The 24,091-nt window shown below is 40.5% G+C and overlaps 1 protein-coding gene and 1 long non-coding RNA gene across 2 annotated transcripts in view; one reads left to right on the top strand and one right to left on the bottom strand.

The window, feature by feature from the left end:
- TENM2 (teneurin transmembrane protein 2) overlaps positions 1 to 24,091 on the top strand; it is a 1,389,831-nt gene that overhangs the window by 27,381 nt on the left and 1,338,359 nt on the right. The gene's annotated exons all lie outside the window — the stretch shown is intronic.
- LOC105739335 lies at positions 714 to 21,759 on the bottom strand. The gene is made up of 3 exons (XR_001115242.2): positions 21,361 to 21,759; positions 3,430 to 3,516; positions 714 to 784 (listed from the first exon to the last, which is right to left on the bottom strand). It is a non-coding gene; the product is annotated as an uncharacterized LOC105739335 (long non-coding RNA).

The raw sequence follows: 24,091 nt of genomic DNA, 5'->3' as shown, positions 1-24,091 counted from the left end.
AACCCTTCTCGTAGGTTGTAAAAGGGCCTGTAATAATTCCTATTGGTTGGTGTCCAAGCCACGCTTACTATTATGTATTTATCAGTCTGGGTAAAGTAAACCTGGGTGAAGTGTCCCAGCTGTAAAGAACTATTCGAGTGGTGACAGTGAGCCATACTGAAGAGCAAACACCGGGGAGGGGTGGGGAGAGGGGGCACTTGATACTGCAAGCCCCTGTGAGTGTGAGCAGCCCCGACTCAGCCCCAGCAGATGGTCGCCATGTGGGAACGCAGCTCGAGAGTTGCCAGATTTTTTGAGAGAAGCAGTGAAATCTAATGATTTTTAAACATTGGCAATTAATTCAAATGTAAAACACTATTTAGCTACCACTGCAGCCTATATAATCCCTTCTGGGGATAACCTGTGGGCCAGCAGTTGGCAAATTCCACTTTAGAAGGATGGTGAGAGGACTGTCTTTATTCCCAATTCCAACACGGAATGATTTCTTAGACTGCAAGCCTCCCCTATACTAAAGGGGATTTCTCTGAAACACCATTCCAGGTGACTTCAACCTGCTGCTGGCATTTAAGACAACCATGGGCCTGCCTCTTAGGGAGCTAAACAATTGACACTTCGGGCCGTGCTTTTTATGGCACAAAACTCCTATCTCCACATGACCAAAGAGGGGTTGTGTGTACTCACTTGTCAAGTTTGCAGGAAAACATGCTCTATACATGGCTTTAATATGAGCTTCATGTTAAGATCAGGTGGCCATGAAATTCAGGGACTATATTTATGATTTTACCTGAGGAAATGCACCGAGTAAAACACAAATGCTCAACACTGCTTTTCTGAGTAGATGTTGCTAATTAAAATGCCTTATGAAATCATTTAAAGTGAACCCAGCAAAAGGTGACAGAAACATTTTATTTGATGATAAAGACTGGACAAGTGAAACATTTCCGTAATTCTTTTGCTCAATAACTGATCTACTAAAATGCCTCTGTTTTTGCTTTTTATTGATACCTCGGTTGATGTTTCAGAATATTGGGGGATATTTGGATCACTTATTTGTACTTATTTGGGGCACTTATTTGCTGTCCCATTCCCAGTTTTATGGTCTCTATCCCAGAGTAATAATCTGTATAATGACATGATAGAGGGACAAACATTTCATTGAAAAAACTGGAAAAAGAATTTTATCAAGTTTTCAACATAGGGCTATGTCGTAGAAGCCTCAGTTTTGAAGATGATTCTAGGAGGTGCAGTAAGCCACTTGGAAGGGAGGCTGTGTGCAGGGGGTTTGAAAAGGACTCATTTTCTTTAGCCGGTTATAAAGATCCAAAATAAATAAATACAAGGCATAGAGAGGGCTCATATAAGCAAGGCCGCTCAGCTCACAGACACAGTCATATCATGGATAGTTAGCCGTGGAATGTCCTTCGGAAGAAGTAACCTTCAATTCTTTCCTGCTACAGCAGAGGAAATTGAGGCCCAGAAAAGTAATGTTCACAGATGTCCCCAAAGTCACAGAGCTAGTTTTCTGATGACTGTCTTCTTTATCGCACTTCTCTCTGCTGACATTCCCGAAGCCCTATGTCTTGTGGCCATTTCATGTGACAAGGGTAAGAAAATAAGAGAAAAAACTTATGGTGTGTGTGTGTGTGCGTACAAGCGCACGTGTGTGCATGTTATTTGTTGGTAATTTTATTCAAACGTTCAAGGGGAAGGAAGTTGCATTCAAAAGTAGAATGGTATTTTAGCATGCTAATAATTCTTAGCTCTCTCTCATGCCAAATAAGTTAAAAGCTGTCAATACAATAACTAAAGTAAGTTCTGAGGAATTGACAGCTTTCAAGAGGAAGAAAAGAGTATACATACATTATCTCGTTGTAACCTCCTATAAGCTTTTAGGTGCTCATGAAGAGTCTGGGGCTAAAAGGGGTAAAATAGCTTTCACCAAGTCGCCTTGTTGATTACTGGCAAAGCTGGCAGTATGGGGTGGTGAATAGAACATGCCCCTGTAGCTCAAGGCTTAGGTTTGACTGCAACACTGGGTCTGCCCACCAACTTGAGTTTGACCATTGCCTCCAACACTCCCAAGACAGAAGACCTTGGGCTACTTACTGGAATCTAAGTGTGAGTTTCTTATCAGCAAACTAGAGTAATAATAGTTCTCAGATCATATGCAAAATGGTAATCAAAACTCATAGTAGTAATTTTTGAGGTTGTTTGAAAGATTCAGTGAAATAATTCACATAAAGCACTTAGCTTATGTTTGCTGCATAGTGAATACTCAGGAAATATTAGCTGTTATTATTATCTTTATTTCTGGGCCTCCAAGGTATGTGCATTTTTTTCGTGGTATCATACATTGTCTTCATACTCCTATCCTAGTTTATCAGCTTTATACACACTGACATGTTAAAATTTTGTAATGATGATTTCCATTTTTCAAGGATCTACAGGCATTTCAGCAATAGTTTATCTTCATAATGGGCTTCTAATGAAGAAAGTGTTAACAACACTCAGTTGAAAATTAGGCTGGATGATTGAACCCAGATTTCTCCAACACCCCCTCTGCACCCTTTTCCTAATCATCAACACCTTGACCACTTTCCTAATGTGATGCATGCAGATTAAGTCCTTTGTTTATTGATTGGCCAAATATATGCAGGGCGAATGTATGCTACTTCATCCTTGGCTCTGCCAAGGGAGACTGTTACCATGGTAACAAAGGCATCCTTTGACTCCTATTTCTACACAGAATTATAGAAATCCTTCTTAAAAATACTTACAACAATATTTAATGTCGAATCAAAAGTAATTTTTCTCATTGTTTGAGGAGTAAAATTGATTTTCTCTGGGCAAAGTTTGTTTGGCTGCCCAAATGTACTGTTTATAGTAATGTGTTCCACCAAATTTCTTTAAAAGCCAGTTAAACATATTTTGTCTTAACTTCTAATCTAATTTCATCATTTGGAAGTGCTTCTTGCTGCACCATGCCTATTTTGATTTGGAAATAGTGCACATTCCATCTTTGCTATGTCAGGGTAAGGTGGAGGGGAACAGAATGAATCATTCGATTTCTTATGTCAGGAAGGGAGAGGGAGACGCAAGCTTGAGTATGTTCAGGAGTCTGTGGCTTATTTTAATGCTGAGATTTTCAGGTGGCATCTGGTTATTGGTTTATGATTCCAGTGGATCAAATTCCATTCTTTCTCAAGAGGCATCTGTTTATTTTTTTTCTCAAAATTAAAACTAAGTTTGGTTCTCATCATAAGAACAATACATGACTTTTTCAAAAGAGTCAGAAAATATAGAGCACTAAAATAAAGACACCCATAATCCTACTTCCTAGAGATAACCATCATTGCTATCTGGTAACAGATATTCTTCTAGAGTTTCTTGTGTTGATATATATATTTTATTTTACAAAATAAGACTTACCTCTGTAATGCTTTGTAACATGCGTTTTTCGTTTGTTCATGTACTGGATGTGTTGAAAGATCACTTCTGATGCACTATGTTGAATGGCTGCAAAGTTGTAAAATATTGATAATTTGAATTAATATTCATTCATTGAATATTTAGGTAGTTATTAGATTTTCCCTAATTAAAGGAGAATTGTATTGGATTTCTGTTTGTTAACCTCTTCATCTGCTTTTCAGATACATGTAAATGAGAAAGGATAAAGCTAGATTCTTGCATCTTGCTGAGATTAAAGGAATGTGAAGGATGGTTAAGGTGGCTCTCTAGTAAACCTCTGCCTCCCTTCATGGGAGGAGACCCAGAGAATCCCCGCATGGTGTCCACATCTCACAATTATAGCCGTGAGCTTCATGTCAGCTTGTCTTCTATGGCCTTGAGCCATTCGCATGTTAGACTCCAGCATCAGCTTCCTAGTATCTTGAGAGGGATTTTAGATCTTTCATTTTTTTCATAAATATTTATTGAAGATCAATTATATCCTAGTACTCTGTTATCCTCTGTGAATTATACTACCTACCCATCATGCACTATCATGTACACAAATGTTTAAGTGACAGGATGTAAAACAGCATGGGCTTTCACCTCTGAGAATCACAGGCCTGAATCCCAAGTCTTCTACTAAACAGTTAATGAATATTTTTGAGACTTGGTTTTCTCATCTTGAATATGGTAGAAATAGGCCGGCCACAGTGGCTCATGCCTGTAATCCCAGCACTTTGGGAGGCCAACGTGGGCAGGTCACTTGAGGCCAGGAGTTTGAGACCAGCGTGGCCAGCATGGCAAAACCCCGTCCCATCTCTAATAAAAATACAGAAATTAGCCGGGCGTGGTGGTGCTTGCCTGTAGTCAGTCCCAGCTACTCGGGAGGCTGAGGCAGGAGAATCGCTTGAACCCGAGAGGCGGAGGTTGCAGTGAGGAGCTGAGATCGTGCCACTGCACTTCAGCCTGGGTGACAGAGCAAGATTCCATCAAAAAAAAAAAAAAAAAAAGAAAGAAAAGAAAAGGAAAATGGTAGTTCCTTTTCTCTTCAGGATTCCATGAAAATATATGAAAAACGCTAGGCACCATACCTGGCAGATAGTAAGATAAAGGCAATGGTGGGGCCAATGGAGATGGGAAAACATGGAAAAGGGAGCTGTTCATCCCTTCTAGGGGGTCAGGGAAGCCATCCAGCTTCCAGTTCTGTGCTCAATAGACTAAGCCCAGAGCTGCAAGTTTAAAACTGCACGTCTAAGTGCCAGCTCTCCGTGACTCACTGCCTGACCTTGGGTTAACCACTTAATCTCTCTCTCTCTCTGCCTTGGTTTTCCTCTCCATAATATGAGCATAATAACTCTTACCCCCCTCACTGGGGTAAGGATGATTAATCATTGTTTATAAAGCTCAATAAATCCTTTGAGTATGAAGTGCAGTGAGATTGGAAAGCATTATTAGTATTAGCTGCTTTCTTAATAACTAAACCAACATTCTGGGGAATGCTGAATGGAGTACTTTGGAGTTAGACCCTCATCCTGTATCACTGTCAAGCACCTCAGTTCCTTTAGCCGTGCCCCTCCGGATATCAGTTTTTCTACCATCTTAATGCTCGCTCTTCAACAGGCTGCAATCAATTTCCTGCTTATACTCAAGTACCCATAGCCACCCACACCCATAGGCAATGCTTTTTTACTTCAACAAATATTCATTAAGCAATTGGATGGTGCTATGCTGGATGCTAGAGATACAGGAATGGATGAGGATCAATACAATCCTTACCTTCAAGGTACATAGCACCCATTATACAGGATAACAGAATCCTAGGGCTCCACATACATGCACATATGTAGTCAGCAAAGTCTTCCTGCTAGAAGGGATATGTAACTGAAAATTGGGAGGGAAGCAACATATAGCCAGGGAAATATTGGGGGAAGGGGAGAGAAACAGGAAAGAGTGGCATAGAGAGAGGGAACTTATTATCCAAGCCCCAAAATGAGAGAGGGTAAGGTCTGGTAAGAAAATTGAAAGAAGTTTCATAGGATTGAAGCCAAAGAAAGGGAAAGTGTCATATGAAATGATACTCCCAACAGATACAATTCTGTCTGTTGGTCAGGTGCAGCCTAGTGACCTGGTCACTGGTGTCCTTTATTTAATGCACCTCCAGGCCTGGAATGTTGGCTTCTGTACAGCCTGGACATCTGAACTGACTACTTCTTCCTGAACTTTTGGACTCTAGACTCCCAGGCCTTCCTTTACTTTCTTTCTTGCTTTTTTTTTTTTTTTTTTTTTGAGACAGGGTCTCACTGTCACCCAGGCTGTAGTGCAGTGGCACCATCTCAGCTCACTGCAACCTCCGCTTCCCGGGTTCAAGCAATTCTCATGCCTCAGCCTCCCAAGCAGCTGGGATTATAGGCATATGCCACCATGCCAGGCTAATTTTTTTGTATTTTTAGTAGAGACAGGGTTTCGCCATGTTGGCCAGGCTGGTCTTGAACTCCTGACCTCAAGTGATCCTCCCACCTCGGCCTCCCAAAGTGCTGGGATTACAGGTGTGAGCCACCATTCCCGGACCCTTTAGTTTCTTAGTGTTGATATTAATAAACACTTTTTGTCTGACTACTTGCTGCTGTAGTAGCTATCACCTATTTTTTAGTAGAGCTGTCAATCTCAAGTATGCTGTTGGTATAAATTAGGACCCCAGCATTCTAAAAACCAAAACTCTGTATAGATAAAATGAAACAACTAAAAAAGAGAAAGAGGCATATCTGGAAACAGTTAAGTAAAACATCACTATGGTATTCCTATGTATAACTATGAAAGAAATGCATGTGGTGTAGGTTCCTGATATGTAATGCATATTGTACATTAATTTTGCAAGTATATAAAAGAAAAGCCTTGAAAATAGCACCAGTAAGTGTATATATCAAAACCTAAATGGAATAATGAAACCTTAAACAAGAGGTGAGAATTAAATGGGAAGAACTAGATTCCCCCCAAAAAGAAAAGAGAGACTTGTAAGTAACAAAAACATGGAATAAAACTTTAATCAACAACAGAGTTAATCAGCTCATTTGGTAACTGAGAGTTCAATGAAGTATCTGTTTTAAAATCATGGGCAAAGCAGACTGCCAAGTTTTATTTGTCATCTGATATAAGTTGAGCTGTAGTCCGAGGTGGTGGAAAACCTTTCTTGTTGGATTTTACCTCTTTAATCTCAAATGAAAACTGGCATTCCATCTGGCTAATGTCCAACGTGACACATTTTGGGAGCCATCAACTACCTAGCCCTACAAATGAAGAACACTGATTAAATAATCAAGATTTCTGAAAGCCTTGAGGGAGCTATACGTTTTTTGCATCAGTAATTGCCATTCTGTTTGTAGCACAAGATGTTTTTGAGCTCTGGAAGAAATCTTGTGTTTGACATACAGGCATTGAGTCTCTTATTTGTGGGTTAGCAAGAGTTTCACATCCTTAGAAGTAGTATGATAGCAAATATGGAAATTGTGAGCTTTTAAAAATGTCTTAAACTAATGAAACTTGTCACTAAGAAGATGAAACAAGATAAGTAATTATTTGGTTATCTATTTTGAGGGGAGAATAAAGGTAATGATGTTTTGCCTAGCATCCATTAAAATAAAAGCTGTTATTGTTCTTTCTGATGATGTTATTATGTAACAAACATCTACATAATTATTAATCCTCCATACACATATTCAAAAGTCACCTCTCCCCTATACTAAATAGAAACGTAAAGGTGGAAAATTCTTCTCAAGACACATGGTCAAACACACCTTTATGGTGATTTAAAATAACCATTGCTCAAAGTAGCAAGACATTGATTAGAATAATAACTGATTTCCCTGAATTGCATGCATGAAGGAATAATTCTTTCATTACAGATGTCAAAATTAGTCCAGAAAATATCAATGAACACTATTAATGTTACATTCAGCTTTGGCCCTAGGCAAAATTGTCAATTTGGTGAAGTTATTCCTTGCCATTTCTCAACATACCTTTGAAGGATTTTATTTATGCTGGTATTAAATCATTTATTCATTCAACAATTTTTTATTCAGACTCTACTAGATGGCAGTCATAATTCCCAGTGCTAGAGATACAGCAACAAAAACAAGCACCTTGTGTATCTAGACCTTATATTCTGAAAACCAGAGTGGAATCAGATAATTAAAAACCTAATTCAGGCTGGGCACGGTGGCTCACGCCTGTAATCCCAGCACTTTGGGAGGCCGAGGTGGGTGGATCATGAGGTCAGGAGTTCAAGACCAGCCTGACCAATATGGTGACACCCCGTCTCTACTAAAAATACAAAATTTAGCCGGACGTGGTGGCACATGCCTGTAATTCCAGCTACCCGGGAGGTTGCGGCAGGAGAATCGCTTGACTCCGGGAGGTGGAGGTTGCAGTGAGCCCAGATCACGCCATTGCACTCCAGCCTGGGTGACAGAGCGAGACTTCATCTAAAAAAAAAGAAAAAAGAAAAGAAAAACGAAAAAAACAAAGCCTAATTAGGCTTAAAAAGAAGTTTGTAGATTATGGTAAATCTAATAACAATAATAGAATGATACATTGGAGATTATCTGAGGCTTTCTTTTTTTTTCTTCTTTTTTGACCCAGAGTCCCAGGGAAATGCTGGGAGTTTGATGGCCAGAAAGAAGCTCTATGAGACCAAAGTGTAATTAACAAAGAAAGAGTAGTATAAGATGAGGCAAGAGAGCGATACATGGGTTTTTGGCTCATGTAAGTTCTCATAGGCAATGATAAAAACTGCAGTTTTAATCTGAAGAGAATATTGCAAAATTTTAGTAAATATCTATCCTCTTTCTCCTTTCTGTCTTAGAACTTCCATTCCCTTGCTTCTGAGAGTCTCCTAATATTGTAGCTCTCCCGTCAGCCCCTTGTCCAAAGATCTTTTTTGGTCTTTTCTCACATAATGTGCCTTCCAGCTTCCCACTCTCTTAGGGACCTGCCAGGCAATTTGTAAACTAATCTGATAAACCAAAATGAATTAAAGCATTCATAGGTAATGTCACTTAAAATGATATTCCCCTAAGATAATATCTTTCCTATAAAACAGCCTTTATTATCTAGACTGCAAGGAGTAAATACTTTGGAAATTATAGCTATTTAACAGAAAAAAAAAAACAACAAAAAACAAAAACTGCAATATAAGCAGCTGCTTTTTCCCCCTCCCATGCAAAGGAATATACTTGTGGGAACTGTTCAGTTCAGCTGGTTAGAAATCAGGAAGTATTATTATCACGCTTGGTTTAATGATCACTAGGATTTATTAAGCCCCTCTTGTGCACCAGGCACTACACTAGATACTTCATATACATAGTTTCATTTAGTTCTCACTACCAGTCCCATAAATTCCCAATTTATAGATGAAGAAAGTGAGGCTCAAAGGCTTAGCTGCCTTGCACTGTGAACTTGTGATGAAAACAGGTTTCAAAATATAAAAGGCAATCCATAAGAATTTGCTTAATAAATGCATGATTGGAATGAATAAGTGAATGAATAAATAAGTAAATAAGCGACACAGCCTGGGAGTTAGTGGATAGAGCTATGATTGGATTCAGCCCTCATGGACATAGAAGCCCATGCTATTCTTTGTAATGATGCCTTCCTCATTTAGTACATGATGAATTTGATATTCTGATCTACAGTTCAGAGCATAGTTTATTCAAAGGCAAAAGGAGCATGTCCAATGAGGCAGTTAGAGGATTTCTGTCAGTTAGAGGATCTCCTCCCTTAATTTTTCTGGATCTGGGGAGCAATTTGCTACATCTACTGAGGAATTCAGGCTGATTAGATGACTAAATTCTGATAGTAATGTTATTTTGATAAGACCAAAAATTTCCCCAAAGGCATTTGCAAGGAACACACACACATGTGTGCACACACATGCATACACACAGATACACAGACACTTTCTGTGAGTGAGAAAAATGCCACATGGACATGGAAGGATCCCGCTCTTGCCTCTAGTCAGTGTTTATAACTAAGCAAGCTTGTTTGGGGGTGTTGTTCACTATCTTACCCGTTCCAAAAAATAATAAAAACCCCGTGGTGTCTAAGAACGTGATAAGAGTTATCTTCAAGGAATACAATTTCATTCTTTGATTTTAGTGAGATCTACACATCTCTGTCAGAAGCTGAACTAGTGCCAGAGTCTTTAAAACAGAAACAAATAAGCGTGTGGCTCTGATTCATCCTCTTCCGAAATCATACTGAACTGTTGGATGGGCACTCTCCTGAAGAGATGATGCTTCTATTTGCGTTATAAACCTGAACTTAAGGATGAGTGAGAGGAAGCTCTCCAAAAAGTGCTCTTGCAAAGCATTCACCGTGTTACTGTATTGAAAGAAAATGTTCTTCAAGAAAATATGTTTAGGAAATAAAGTGAACTATCTGACCTCTTAGCAATTTTCAAAGAACATTATTAAAGAATCTAAGAGGTCCTGAAAACCAAATAAATAAATAACAACAATCTATATAACTTCTTTTACCCAATATAGCCCATAGTAATTTGGCCACAGTACGCCATAAAAAGTACATGTAATTGATTAGTGGTCCATTGAATGTCTTTTCGGAAATGCTGACTTAGGAACTTTAAGTGGTTCATGATGGGTAGAAAAGTAAAATTTTTCTGTGTGCGTATAGCTGTTATAATCCCTAGGGACTTGTGGGATAATTTGTAAGATTTTAAATGGGAAACATCTTTAGGGTAATGTGTATTACCTTTTTTTTTTTTTTTTTTTTTTTTGTGAGATCGAATCTCCCTCTGCCACCCAGGCTGGAGTGCAGTGGCGCCATTTTGGCTCACTGCAATCTCTGCAACCTCCGCCTCCCGGGTATAAGTGATTCTCCTTTCTCAGCCTCCCGAGTAGCTGGGATTACAGATGTCCACCACCACACCTGGCTAATTTTTGTATTTTTAGTAGAGACAGGGTTTCACTATTTTGGCCAGGCTGGTCTCAAACTCCTGACCTCAGGTGATCTGCCCATTTTGGCCTCCCAAAGTGCTGGGATTACAGGCGTGAGCCACCGTGCCCAGCCATGTGCTACTCTTATATATGGTAAAGTTACATGTGACTCTACCTGTAGGCAGCAACACATGGCAGGCGTGAAGGAGCACAGGCTGCCGAGTCAAGTCCTACCATTGCCACTTACCACTCGTGACTTTGTATGACACTTAAATTCTTCGAACCTGACCTATAAACAGTACTTAGCTGGAAGGAAATTATGAAGCTAATGTAAACAAAGTGCTTAGCATTGTGCTGGGCAAATACTAAGTGCTTAATAAGAGGCACCTGTTTTATATTTTTCTCTTTTTGTCTGATGCTTCTTATGGGTTTTTGTAGAATCATTCACATTCTCTTATAGAGCCCTCATCTTGTCAGGGCATGCATTTGTAAGAAGGCCAAGTGGGTATTAACTATCTCATATATAGACCTCATTAGTGCAATTGACAAACCAAGACCAGAGTTTTATGGAGACGGAATGTAGAATTCTTTCTTGCAATGTTACCCAAATTCTTCTTTAGCTATAATATGCAGTTAAGTGGCACTTTGAAAAGCTATTAGCACAAAAATCACTTATATTAAAACTAGTCTTAACATTAAAAATCAGTTTTTTATAAAAATCTGTGAATATCTCTTATGCTATTATTAAACCTGGGCAGGGATGTCCCTGTAAAAACCAAAATGGGTCTCACAAAATCATCCCCAAAGGAAATTTATAGTACAACATCCTGGAATGATGTTTACCATAAGTACAGACCAGCAACTGCCAGACAAACATTTGTGTTTGCCAGGTATGCGAGTCATTGGTGGAACTACAAACAAGGACTTTAAGTTATCCACAAAGACATTTGCTGCTCGTACATCTGTAACTGACATTTATAAAGGAAAAATCCCACTCTAGGCTTATAAAAAGATTTTGCACTTGCGTTCATAATAACTTCGGTAGGATTTCTATGCTATACATTACGTTTATTATTAATTTAGGAGTCAGAACATGACAACTGTTATTCTGTTTGGCTGACTATAATTATCAAGCTTGTTATTCCTCTGCCCCAATCCATAGGTGCTCCATCTCACTCAGAGTAAAAGTGACAGTTCTTGAAAGGGGTTACTAGGCCCTCCGATCTCATTTAACCTCACCTCTCCTCCCCACTTACTCACTCTGCCATAACCACACCATTCTTCTTGTTCCAGGCATGCTACTACCTCAGGCCTTTGCATTTTTGTTTCCTTTTGTCTTTTTTTTTTTTTTTTTTTTTTTGAGACGGGGTCTCACTCTGTTGCCAGGCTGGAGTGCAATGGCGTGATTGCGGCTCACTGCAACCTCCGCCTCCTGGGTTCAAGCGATTCTCCTGCCTCAGCCTCCTGAGTAGCTGGGATTACAGGTGCCTGCCACCACGCCAGGCTAATTTTTGTATTTTTAGTAGAGACGGGGTTTCACCATGTTGGTCAGGCTGCTCTCAAACTCCTGACCTCGTGATCCATGTGCCTGGGCCTCCCAAAGTGCTGGGATTACAGGCGTGAGCCACCGCACCCAGCCTTCCCTCTGTCTTAAATTCTTTTCTTCAAGATACTCACAAAATTGGTGTCCCAGTTCCTTCAAGTCTCTGCTCACGTGTCATTTGTAAACTAACACGTTTTCCTCAAAAGTTTCTTCCCACTTTATCCACCCATGTTTTATATTTCTCCATAGCACTGAATACTATCTGACATAGCCATACCTGCTCATAGAATTCAATTACTAAATTTCTCAGAAATTTGCCAGGTGATTTTTTAAAACATTAAAACTTGAAATTGGCCATGTTGCAAATATTTACACTATGGCAACTGGCAATACTACCAGTCAGGACTTTTATTTAGAGAGCTGGTTTACCAGAACATGACAAGACATAATATTTATGTACTTATATATATACTGTTGGTCAACACTAGTGTATAATCTCAACAAGTGCAAAGAGTCTGTTTTGTTCACTACTGTTTATCTAGTGTCCTGGACAGAGCCTAACCCACTTATGTCAAAGGAATGATTGATGAGGATATCAAAAATAAAGATTTTATGGCAGTTAATATTTGGGAAAGATGAGATTGGCCTTTTCGTCCATTCACTAATTTCATCATTCAATAAATTTTTTTTTTTTTTTTTTTTTTTTTTTTGAGATAGAGTCTCACTCTGTCACCCAGACTGGAGTGCAGTAGCGCAATCTCGGCTCACTGCAAGCTCCGCCTCCGAGGTTCACGCCATTCTCCTGCCTCAGCCTCTCTGAGTAGCTGGGACTACAGGCGCCCACCACCACGCCCGGCTAATTTTTTTGTATTTTTTAATAGAGACGGGGTTTCACCGTGGTCTCGATCTCCTGACCTCGTGATCCGCCCGCCTCAGCCTCCCAAAGTGCTGGGATTACAAGCGTGAGCCACCGCGCCCGGCCCAGTAAATATTTTTGAGAGCTCGTGTACTAGGTGCTCACACTGTTCTAGGACTTGGAGACTTTTATTTTTTATTATTATTATTTTTGAGACGGAGTCTTGCTCTGTCACCCAGGATGGAGTGCAGTGGCATGATCTTGGCTCACTGCAGCCCCTACCTCCCAGGTTCAAGAGATTCTCCTGCCTCAGCCTCCTGAGCAGCTGGGATTACAGGCGCTCACCACCACATCCGGCCAGAGACATTTTAATAAACAGAAGAGAAATAGTCCTTACCTTCATGGGGCTTACATTTTAATAGAGGAGAGAAAAACAGTGAACTAAAACAAGCAAACACAAAAGATAAAAGCCATAAGTTCAGATATTGATATGTTAGAAAAAATAAGTTTAGATATTGGTAATGCTTGTAAAACACTAAGACAACAACAAGGTAATGAATAGAGAGGGGCTAGAGGAGGAGTTGATCTTTTACATACAGAAATCAGGTACAGCCTTCCTGAAAGTTGATGTCTGAACTGAGACATAAATGACACAATTAAGTCTGCCAAACTCAGATCTAAGGAAAGAGCATTTCAAGCAGAAAGAAGAGCAAAGTGCAAGGCCCTGGTGTTGGACTGAGTTTGGTGAGCTGGAAGAACAGAATGAGGATCACAACTCTTAAAACATACTGGCCGGGCGTGGTGGCTCACACCTGTAATCCCAGCCCTTTGGGAGGCTGAGGTGGGCGGATCATGAGGTCAGGAGTTTGAGCCCAGCCTGGCCAACATGGTGAAACCCCGTCTCTACTAAAGATACAAAAAATCAGCTGGGCATGGTGGCACGTGCCTGTAATCCCAGCTACTCGGGAGGCTGGGGCAGGAGATTCGCTTGAACCTGAGATGCAGAGAGGTAGCAGTGAGTCTAGATTGCACCATTGCACTCCAGCCTGGGTGACAGGGCGAGACTCCATCTCCTAAAAAAAAAAAAAAAAAAAAAAGGAAAAGAAAAAAGAAACATATTGGGTTAGGAAGAGAATGGTGGTGGATGAGATCAGAAAAGCAGGCAGAGTCAGACCACTCAGGACCTTCCAGGCCATGAGAAACTCAGAGAGGAACATGATACGGTGTCAAGTTTGCAAAGATCAAAGGCAACAGAGGATAGTAGGTGACCAATTACAAGCTAGTGCAGTGGTTCAGCATGTACACTGCAAAAATATACAGTCTGTGAGTGATAGTATGGACCATAATGGATCCTGATCATTTTATAGGTGAATTTAGCCAAATCATTCATGACATAATATCTTTGGCTTTTACACACTGTTCAAGATGAGATGAAAAGACGGAATATTCTGTACATTTTATTAAAAGCTGATATAAACTTGATACTCAAACCAACCAAGGAAAGTATAAGACAGTTGTAGCCAATCTCAATTAGAGTTTTACATGCAAAAATCCCATTTAAAATATTAGCATGCCACATAAAGCAATGTGTTAAAAACGCTTTGGAACTAGAAAATGTTTCCCTCAAGAATTCATGGATGGTTTAACACTGGAAAAAACGACTAAAGTAATTAAATATGTTAACAGGTTAAAGGAGGAAGGAATAAATGGTCATCCCAAAAGATACAAAATAATTGGATAAAATTAAAGTCCATTCTTGATTAAAAAAAGAAAAAAGAATCCAGGGAATCTAAGAAAACATTGCTAATATGATGAAGGTTTCTAGCGAAAACTTACAGCAAACCCCTTAATAATAAAAGTTAGAAATACTCATTTTAAAGTAAACAAAAGGTTAACTTTTTCTTTTTTCTCCGTTCTATTTCTTTCTTCTCCTTTTTTTTTTTTATTTCTTTTTGAAACAGTCTTGCTCTGTCGCCCAGGCTGGAGTGCAGTGGTACAATCTCGGCTCACTGCAACTTCCACCTCTCGGGTTCAAGCAGTCCTCGTGCCTCAGCCTCCTAAGTAGCTGGGATTACAGGTGTGTGCCACCATGCCTGACTAATTTTTGTATTTTTTTTTTTTTTTTTTAAGTAGAGACGGGATTTCACCATGTTTGCCAGGCTGATCTCAAACTCCCGGCCTCAGGTGATCCGCCCACCTCGGCCTCCCAAAATACTGGAATTACAGGCGTGAGCTACCACACCTAGCCGGAATCTAACCACTCTTCATCATGTATATTACCAGTATTATAACAGTAGCTTTCTACCAAGTTTCCCTGCTTCTATTTTGTGTGTGTGTGTGTGTGTGTGTGTGTGTGTGTGTGTGGAGGTAGAATTGATTTTTTGGTATATAACAAGCTGTGCATAATTAATGTATACAACTTGGTCAATTTGGAGATAAGTATACACCCATGAAGCCACCACCACTATCTGTGCCATAGACCTATTCATCATATTCAAAGCTTCCTCCCAATCTATTATATGTTATGATTACAAATTTTTGTGATAAGCATGCTTAACAGGAGTTCTACTCTCTTGGAAAAATGTCAAGTATACAATACAGTACTGTTAACTATATTCACTATGTTGTACAATAGATCTCTAGGATTTATTTATCATTTATAAACAAAACTTTGTACCCTTTGATGAACATCACATTTTTCTCTCTCCTCATCCTGTAGAAAGCACCATTTCACTATATGCTTCTATGAATTTGATTCTTTTAAATTTATCATATATGTTGTATCATGTAGTATTTATCCTTCTGTGCCTCATTTCACCTAGCATAGTGACCTCTAGATTCAACCATAATGCCACAAATGGCAAAATTCCCTTTGGTTGAATAATATTTCGTTGGATATATGTAACTCATTTTTACTCAAAATCCCTAATTATCAGAGAAATGCAAATCAAAACCACATAAGCTATCACCTCATACCTGTTAGAATGGCTATTATCAAAAAACAGATAAATATTGGTGAAGATATGGAGAAAAGGGAACACTTATACACTGTCAGTGGAGTGTAAATTCATACAGCCATTATTGGAACCAGCATAGAAGTTCCTCCAAAAACTAAAAATAGAAATGCCAAATCACCTAGCAATAGCACATCTGGGTATATGTCCCAAGGAATTGAAGGCAGAGTCAATTATAAAAGGTACAGATCTTTCTGTACTCCCTGTTCATTGCAGCATTATTCATAATAACCAAGACATGGAAGCAACTAAATATCCATCCCTGTTTCTATTCTATGTGTATCTTTCATAGGAGCCTCAATGATCTTTTAAAATTTTAAGTCAGATCACAGCTCAGAAGCCTGAAGTGATTCTCTGATCTTCACTCCAACTTCTTTCTCTCTTGCTTTTTCTGGTGCAGCCACACACTAGCCTTCTTGCTGTTCTTAAGACAAGAAAGGCATGATCCCACTTCACAGTCGTGGTTCTAGCTGTTTCCTTTGTCTGAAATGCTTTGTACTGCCAGAAACTACTTGGCTGATTCCTGTGGCAATTTCAAGTCTGATCAAATCACCCCTTAATGAGACTACTCTGACCACAATTTTTTTTTTTTTTTTTTTTTTTTTTTGTGACGGAGTCTCGCTCTGTCGTCCAGGCTGGAGTGCAATGGTGCGTCTCGGCTCACTGCAACCTCCACCTCCAGGGTTCAAGCAATTCTCCTACCTTGGCCTCCCTCCTGAGTAGCTGGGATTACAGGTGTGCACCACCACGCCCAGCTAATTTTTGTATTTTTATTAGAGATGGATTTTCACTATGCTGGCCAGGCTGTTCTCGAACTCCTGATCTCCTGATCCGCCCACCTCAGCCTCCCAAAGTGCTGGGATTGCAGGCGTGAGCCACCATGCCTGGCCACCACAATGTTTTATGACACAACTTGTACCATTCTCCTTACTGTGCCCTTATTTTTGTTTGTTTGTTTTTGGTTTTTGTTTTTTTTTTTTTTTTTTTTTTTGAGACGGAGTCTCGCTCTGTCGCCCAGGCTGGAGTGCAGTGGCGCGATCTCGGCTCACTGCAAGCTCCACCTCCTGGGTTCATGCCATTCTCCTGCCTCAGCCTCTCTAGGAGCTGAGACCACAGGTGCGTGCCACCATGCCCGGCTAATTTTTTTTCTGTATTTTTAGTAGAGACAAGGTTTCCCCGTGTTAGCCAGGATGGTCTCAATCTCCTGACCTCGTAATCCACCCGCCTCGGCCTCCCAAAGTGCTGGGATTACAGGCATGAGGCACCACGCCCAGCCCTTATTTTTTTATTTTGCATATCATCTTGCAAAACACCATATATTTTACTTGTTTTTCATATTCTTAATTTGCAAGATAGTGAGCTCCACAAGGGCAGTATTTCATTGCTGTTGTTCATTGATGTTTTTTGAGTATATAAAAGGGTGCCTAGAAATAGTGGGTGTTCAATAGTACTTGTTGATTAAATGAATGAACAAATGAATGAAGGAAAATCAATAAGAAGGTAGAAAAAGAGAAAGTGGATAAGTAATACATAAACAGACAATTCACTGAACAGAACAACCAAATGACTAATAAACACAGAAAAAGCTGCTCGATCTAGTAATCAATACAATGAAAAACTAAATCAAGATAACACTTATTCTCATCTGAATGGCAAAACAAATTAAGTCTAATAACACAAAGTGTTGGTAAGAGTTTGTAGAAGCAAGTAGTGATGTAATTTAATATAAAGTTGAAAGAATATTTTGAAGTTCATTTTATAATTCTGAATAAAATTATCCATATTCTTCAGCCTAGTGACCTCACTTCTAGATACATTTCCCAAATTAACTCTCCTACGTGGACAAGACAGGTTAGCAGCACCGTTTATAATAGTAGAAAAAGAAAAAGCTACTCAAATCCTTCAATAGGAAAAAAATGAACAAACTGTGGTTTATTCCTACAATGCAGTTTTATACAAATTTAAAAGTAATAAGCCAGAACTACATATATTAATATGAATTCATATCAAAAACTGAACTTGGAGTAGAATTAGTACAATATGCAACCCCACTGGAATTTTTTTTTTTTTTTTTTGAGATGGAGTCCCACTCTGTCATACAGGCTGGAGTGCAATGGTATGATCTCGACGCACTGTAACTTCCTTCCCTGGTTCAAGCAATTCTCCTGCCTCAGCTTCCTGAGTAGCTGGGATTACAGGCACCTGCCACCACACTCGGCTAATTTTTGTGTTTTTAGTAGAGACAGGATTTCACCATGCTGGCCAGGCTGGTCTTGAACTCCAGACCTCAGGCAATCCGCCCCCCTCGGCCTCCCAAAGTGCTAGGATTACAGGCGTGGGCCGCCACGCCCAGCCTGGAACTTTTTAAAGACACAATAGTATCTATATTCCCTATGGCTTTATATGTGTTTATGAAAATGCAAAAAATGCATGGGAATGGTAATACATACTTGAGGAGAGTGATAACTTTTGGGAGAAAACAAGGAAGAGTTTAGACAATGGGGCTTTTGCACTGTGAGCTTTAATTTCTGTTAAGATTTTTAAGGTAAATATGATAACACCATGTATTCAATTTCAGTGTGAGAGTCTTTCATGGTATTTTCTGTGATGAAATACCAAATTTTAAATTTTAAAATTATAAATGAATATTTTGGCAAATAAGAGTAAAAGGGAGATAAAAAGAAAGATTGGGTGATAGCATAAGGGGGCAGCAAGGAAAATATAAAATGCTATTGGGAGAGGTGAGATCTGAGTATATTTGTAAGCAGGACAGAAGGCGCTTTGAAAACAGGGAAGCAGGCCCGGCACGGTGACTCACGCCTGTAATCACAGCACTTTGGGAGGCCGAGGCAGGTGGATCACGAGGTCAGGAGATCGAGACCATCCTGGCTAACACAGTGAAATCCCATCTCTACTAAAAATACAAATAAATTAGCTGGGCACGGTGGCGGGCGCCTGTAGTCCCAGCTACCCAGGAGGCTGAGGCAGGAGAATGGCGTGAACCCGGGAGTTGGAGCTCGCAGTGAGCCAAGATGGCACCGCTGCACTCCAGCCTGGGCGACACAGCGAAACTCCGTTTCAAAAAAAAAAGCGGGGTGGGGGGGGGGGAAGCAGACAATATAAGAGAAAAGGTAAAACTGTAAAATATTGATGTCATGTGTAGGATGTCAAAACTAAGGCACATAAGTAGCTGTTAGTTTTGACAAGAGGGAGTCATATTTCTTCTACAAAAGGAGAGAAAAGGAAACACCAGTTGGAGGTACAGAGTTATATTGAAATACAGAAGAGAAAGACAAAGGGCACTCTAGCAAATTTAAATATTCTCAGTCAAGTTGAAGACAATGGGCTATCAAGGCTATTTTCAGCCAGTAAGGTAATAAAGAGTTTTGATACTTTGATGAGACCAGAGAAACTTTGAAATCTCTGCAGGTTTGTAGTAAGAAACTACTGCAGGTCTGTAGCAAGTAAATAGGAGAGTTACCAGCAACCCAAGCCTTATAAATCCAACTGTGTTAGAAATTAGTGAGTTTTTAACTATACCTGATTTTCATGCTGTACTTGATTTTTTAACTTCTTCCAGAAGCGCTCAGTAGCCAAATAATACAGGAAATGGATAGAGGGGCTTATTTAGAATTGAAAATCACCAGAATTATAAAAGCAAAAGGAATAGTGAATCCATGAATTTACGGTGTTCAGGAGAGCATCGATTAAATAGCTAAGCCTAAGATCAAGGCTGGGAACAGAGGCAAATGAGACCCTCCAAAATCTCATAGAATGGAGAAATAGTAAGAAGTTGAAAACATGAAGAAGCTGAGGTTATGATGAGGACAAAAGAACATTTTTAGCAAGACTACAACGACAAGAAGAATGAAAGAGGGAAGAAGTTGGCACTCCAGAATTTTGCAGATTGTCATCTTCGATATTACTTACCTCAAGATAAAATCAAGAAGTGCTTAAAGATGGAAAAAATTGAGTGAAAATTATCATTAAAATGTGGGTGAGTCATACGAAACTCAAATACTAGATGATATAGTAAGTTTAGATGTTGAAATAACAGAGGATGATGGAAACCATGAAGTAGAAAGGACACACAGATAGCTGTTAAATTATTAAAAAGAGTATATTGCTATTATTTTAAGAACAAGGGTAAAGGGTGAATGTTATTTTTATTTAAATTTTTACAATTATTTTACTCGATGTTATGAGATTTGTTTATAGTGATAGCATGTAGATATAATCTATTTATTTGAAATTTTTATAGTTTTCATTTGCGTGAATGCTCTCACATTTATTACCCACTCTCTTAATGGTTGTTTTCAATTTTTTTGTTCTGACAAAATAATGCAAATACACATTTTATTTTAAAGCATGTTTTATTATAATATGTACACATGAGGAAAGATCTCTAGGACATTTATGTGAATGGGAAATTCTAGGCTCGAGGTATATAGATCTTCAACTCGAATATGCAAACTACAGAATGATATATACAGTAAATGACATTTTTGTAAATTTTTACAATAAGTAAACTTTGTATATATTCTGTGTTGGTCCATTTTGCGTTGCTATAAAGAAATTCCTGAGACTTGGAAATTTGTAAAGAAAAGGGGTTTATTTGGTTCATGGTTCTGCGGACTGTACAAGAAGCACTGCACCAGTATCTGCTTCTGGTAAGGCCTCAGGAAGCTTTTAATCATGGTGGTAGGCAAACAGGGAGCTCGCATACCACATGGCAGGAAAGAGAACAAGAGAGAGAGAGATGGGGGAAATCCCAGACTTTTTAACATTAGATCTCATATGAACTCAGTACTCTCGGGAGGGCACCAAGCCATTAATGAGGGATTCAGCCCCATTACTCCAATGCCCCCCACGAGGACCCCCTCCAACAGTGAGGACCATGTTTTAACATGAGATTTGGGGACAACAACTACTAAACCATATTACTTGTGTATCAACTAAAGATACAAAATTTGATCAGGAAGTACAAGAATAAATACGAGGACAATGGTTACTCTAAACAACAAGAATGAGGCCAGGTGCGAAGGCTCGCTCCTGTAATCCCAGCACTTTGGGAGGCCGAGGTGGGTGGATCACCTAAGGTCACGAGTTCAAGACCAGCCTAGGCAACACGGTGAAACCTCATCTCTACTAAAAATACAAAAATTAGCTGGCCCGTGGCATGTGCCTGTAATCCCAGCTACTCGGAAGGCTGAGGCAAGAGAATCACTTGAATCTGGGAGGCAGAGGTTGCAGTGAGCCAAGATCATGCCACTGCACTCCAGCCTGGGCAACAGAATGAGACTCTGTCTCAAAAATAAATAAATAAATAAAAAATAGGTGTTTATTCTTTTATTTGCATATGTCATAAGTTTGAAATATTTCAAAATAAAAAGATTAAAACAGTATCTTTTCAAAATGATATTGTTCATTGTAAAAAGTTTAAAAGTCACAGTGAAAGTAGTAGATGAAAATAGAAATAACCTTCCATTTCAATACCCTGAATAAGAATTACTAATATTGTGTCTGGAGTTGGTGGGTTCTTGGTCTAACTTCGAGAATGAAGCCACGGACCCTCGCGGTAAGTGTTACAGTTCTTAAACATGGCGTGTCCAAAGTTTGTTCCTTCTGACGTTCAGATGTGTTCAGAGTTTCTTCCTTCTGGTCGGTTTGTGGTCTCGCTGGCTTCAGGAGTGAAGCTCCACACTTCCGTGGTTAGTGTTACAGCTCTTAAGGCGGCGCGAGTAGTTCGTTCTTCTTGTCTGGAGTTGTTCATTCCTCCTAGTGGGTTCGTGGTCTCATTGGCCTCAGGAGTGAAGCTGCAAACCTTCACGGTGAGTGTCACAGCTCATAAACGCAGTGCAGACTGAAAGAGTGAGCAGCAGCAAGATTTATAGTAAAAAGCGAAAAAACAAACCTCCCACGCTGTACAATGAAACCTAGCAACTTGCCACTGCTGGCTCTGGCAGTCTGCTTTTATTCCCTTATCTGGCCCCACCCGCATCCTGCTGATTGGTTCATTTTACAGCAAGCTGATTGGTCTGTTTTACAGAGAGCTGATTGGTCCGTTTTGACAAGGTGCTGATTGGTGTGTTTACAACCCCTGATCTAGACTCAAAAGTTCTCCAAGTCCCCACCAGATTAGCTAGACACAGGGTGCTGATTGGTGCATTTACAAACCTTGAGCTAGACACAGAGTGCTGATTGGTGTGTTTACAAACCTTGAGCTAGACAGAGTGCTGATTGGTGTGTTTACAAACCTTGAGCTAGACACAGAGTGCTGATTGGTGTATTTACAATCCCTTAGCTAGACATAAAGATTCTCCAAGTTGCCACCACATTAGCTAGACCACAGGGTGCTGATTGGCACATTCATAAAGCTTGAGCTAGACACAGAGTGCTGATTGGTGCATCTACAATCCCTTAGCTAGACATAAAGGTTCTCCAAGTCACCACTAGACTCAGGAGCCCAGCTGGCTTCACCTAGTGGATACTGCAGCAGGTCCGCAGGCGGAGCTGCCTGTCAGTCCCGCGCAGTGCGCCCACACTCCTCAGCTTTTGGTCGGTGGTTGGGAACTAGCGACCAGGGGCAGGCACTCATAGGGGAGGTTCCAGCCGCGCAGGACCCCACGGTGAGGGTGGAGGCTCAGGCAAGGCGGGCTGCGCGTCCCGAGCCCTGCCCCGTGGGGACGCAGCTGAGGCCCCACGAGAATTCGAGCGCAGCGCCGCAGCCCGGCACTGCTGAGGGACCCCGGCGCACCCTCCGCAGCTGCAGGCCCGGGTGGTAAGCTCCTCACTGCCTGGGGCTGGCGGTGCCGGCAGGCCCCTCCGAGTGCGGGGCCCGCCGAGCCCACGCCCAGCCGGAACTCACGCCCAGCCGGAACTCGCGCTGCGCCGCGCAGCCCTGGTTCCCGCCCGCGCCTCTCCCTCCATACCTCCAGGCAAGCTGAGGGAGCCGGCTCCTGCCTCGGCCAGCCCAGAAAGGAGCTCCCACAGTGCAGCGGGGGAGGGGGGGTGCTGAAGGGCTCCTCAAACACTGCCAGAGTAGGCGCCAAGGCAGAAGAGGCCCCGAGAGCGATCGACGGCTGCAAGGGCTTGCTGGCACGCTGTCACCTCTCGATATTTTGGTATGTTTTCCGCTAGACACATACATAAATATAAATAGATTATATTTTATATCATGTTTTAAGGTGCACTTCTGTTTTACTTAATAACAAAAATGTTACTAAACTTTGGGTTTCAGTTTCAACATGTAAAAACCTCAGAGGTTATCTCCCATTCTTAAAACAGACAGACAAAAGCAGAATGAACTAAAAACCATTGACTTTTCTTGGACTCATCGGAGAACTGGTGTTTTCGGGCAAACACCCTAGTGCAAAATCTAGAGAGAAAAGAGAATCCAGAGAGTCATAGCCTGATCTGTATACTGGGGCAGACCCTACTGCAGCCATAAAGTGCTAGGAACACATAAATGGTAATTGTAACAAATTGTTGTAGATTTAATGTAGATGAGCTCCGGAGAGTGAAACTCCCAGAGGCCATAGGCTTAGCGGCTCTACACAAACTCACCTCCACAGACTCTACTAGGTTCTTATAGTGTAGAAACAAGAGTCTCTCATGGCTCTGGCAGGGGAGGGGAGGAGTGACCATTGTGAAATATGCCCAGTGCATTCTTCATTATGAAGGTCTACCCTTCAGGAGAAAAGACTTCACCAGAAACTTCTCTCACATGAGGAAACAGAACTTCCCCAAATTAAGGCCCTTGGAGGAGTGAGAGGGTAGGATTCTAAGAAATACATTGTGAAGGTCACAGTCCAGGGATACATGGCCACTAAAAAACCAAGATTTAATCATGTAATTATAGAATGCTCCACCTGTCTGATACTTTATCACCACATGAACAAGGCTCTAGTATAATAACAATGTATTAAAGGTGAAGCAAAAAAAGCTGCAAGACACAGCTTTTACCTGAGGAGAAGTTTTTAGGGAAGTCTAAAGGTAGCATGGGAGTCTAAAATAATGATTCTAGAGAAAATTGAAGCGCTGGCACCTATAGCTATGGCAAACCTTAAGCAAAGATAAACTCCTAGCCAGTTTAACATAAAACCCCACACTACTTTAGGGCTATTTTACCACAGTTTACTATTTAGGCCTATTTTACCCCAGTTCCTGTTACACTATATATCATGCCCAGCTTTTAACAAGAAATTGCAAAACATGCTAAAAGGCAAGAGAAAAAACACAGCCTGAAGACACAAAGCAAGCATCCAAACCAGACTCACAT

The sequence above is a fragment of the Nomascus leucogenys genome, chromosome 2 (assembly GCF_006542625.1).
Source record: "Nomascus leucogenys isolate Asia chromosome 2, Asia_NLE_v1, whole genome shotgun sequence".
Taxonomy (NCBI): domain Eukaryota; kingdom Metazoa; phylum Chordata; class Mammalia; order Primates; family Hylobatidae; genus Nomascus; species Nomascus leucogenys.
Note: the sequence above shows the minus strand (reverse complement) of the source record. Positions and strands in the feature narration are given on the sequence as shown.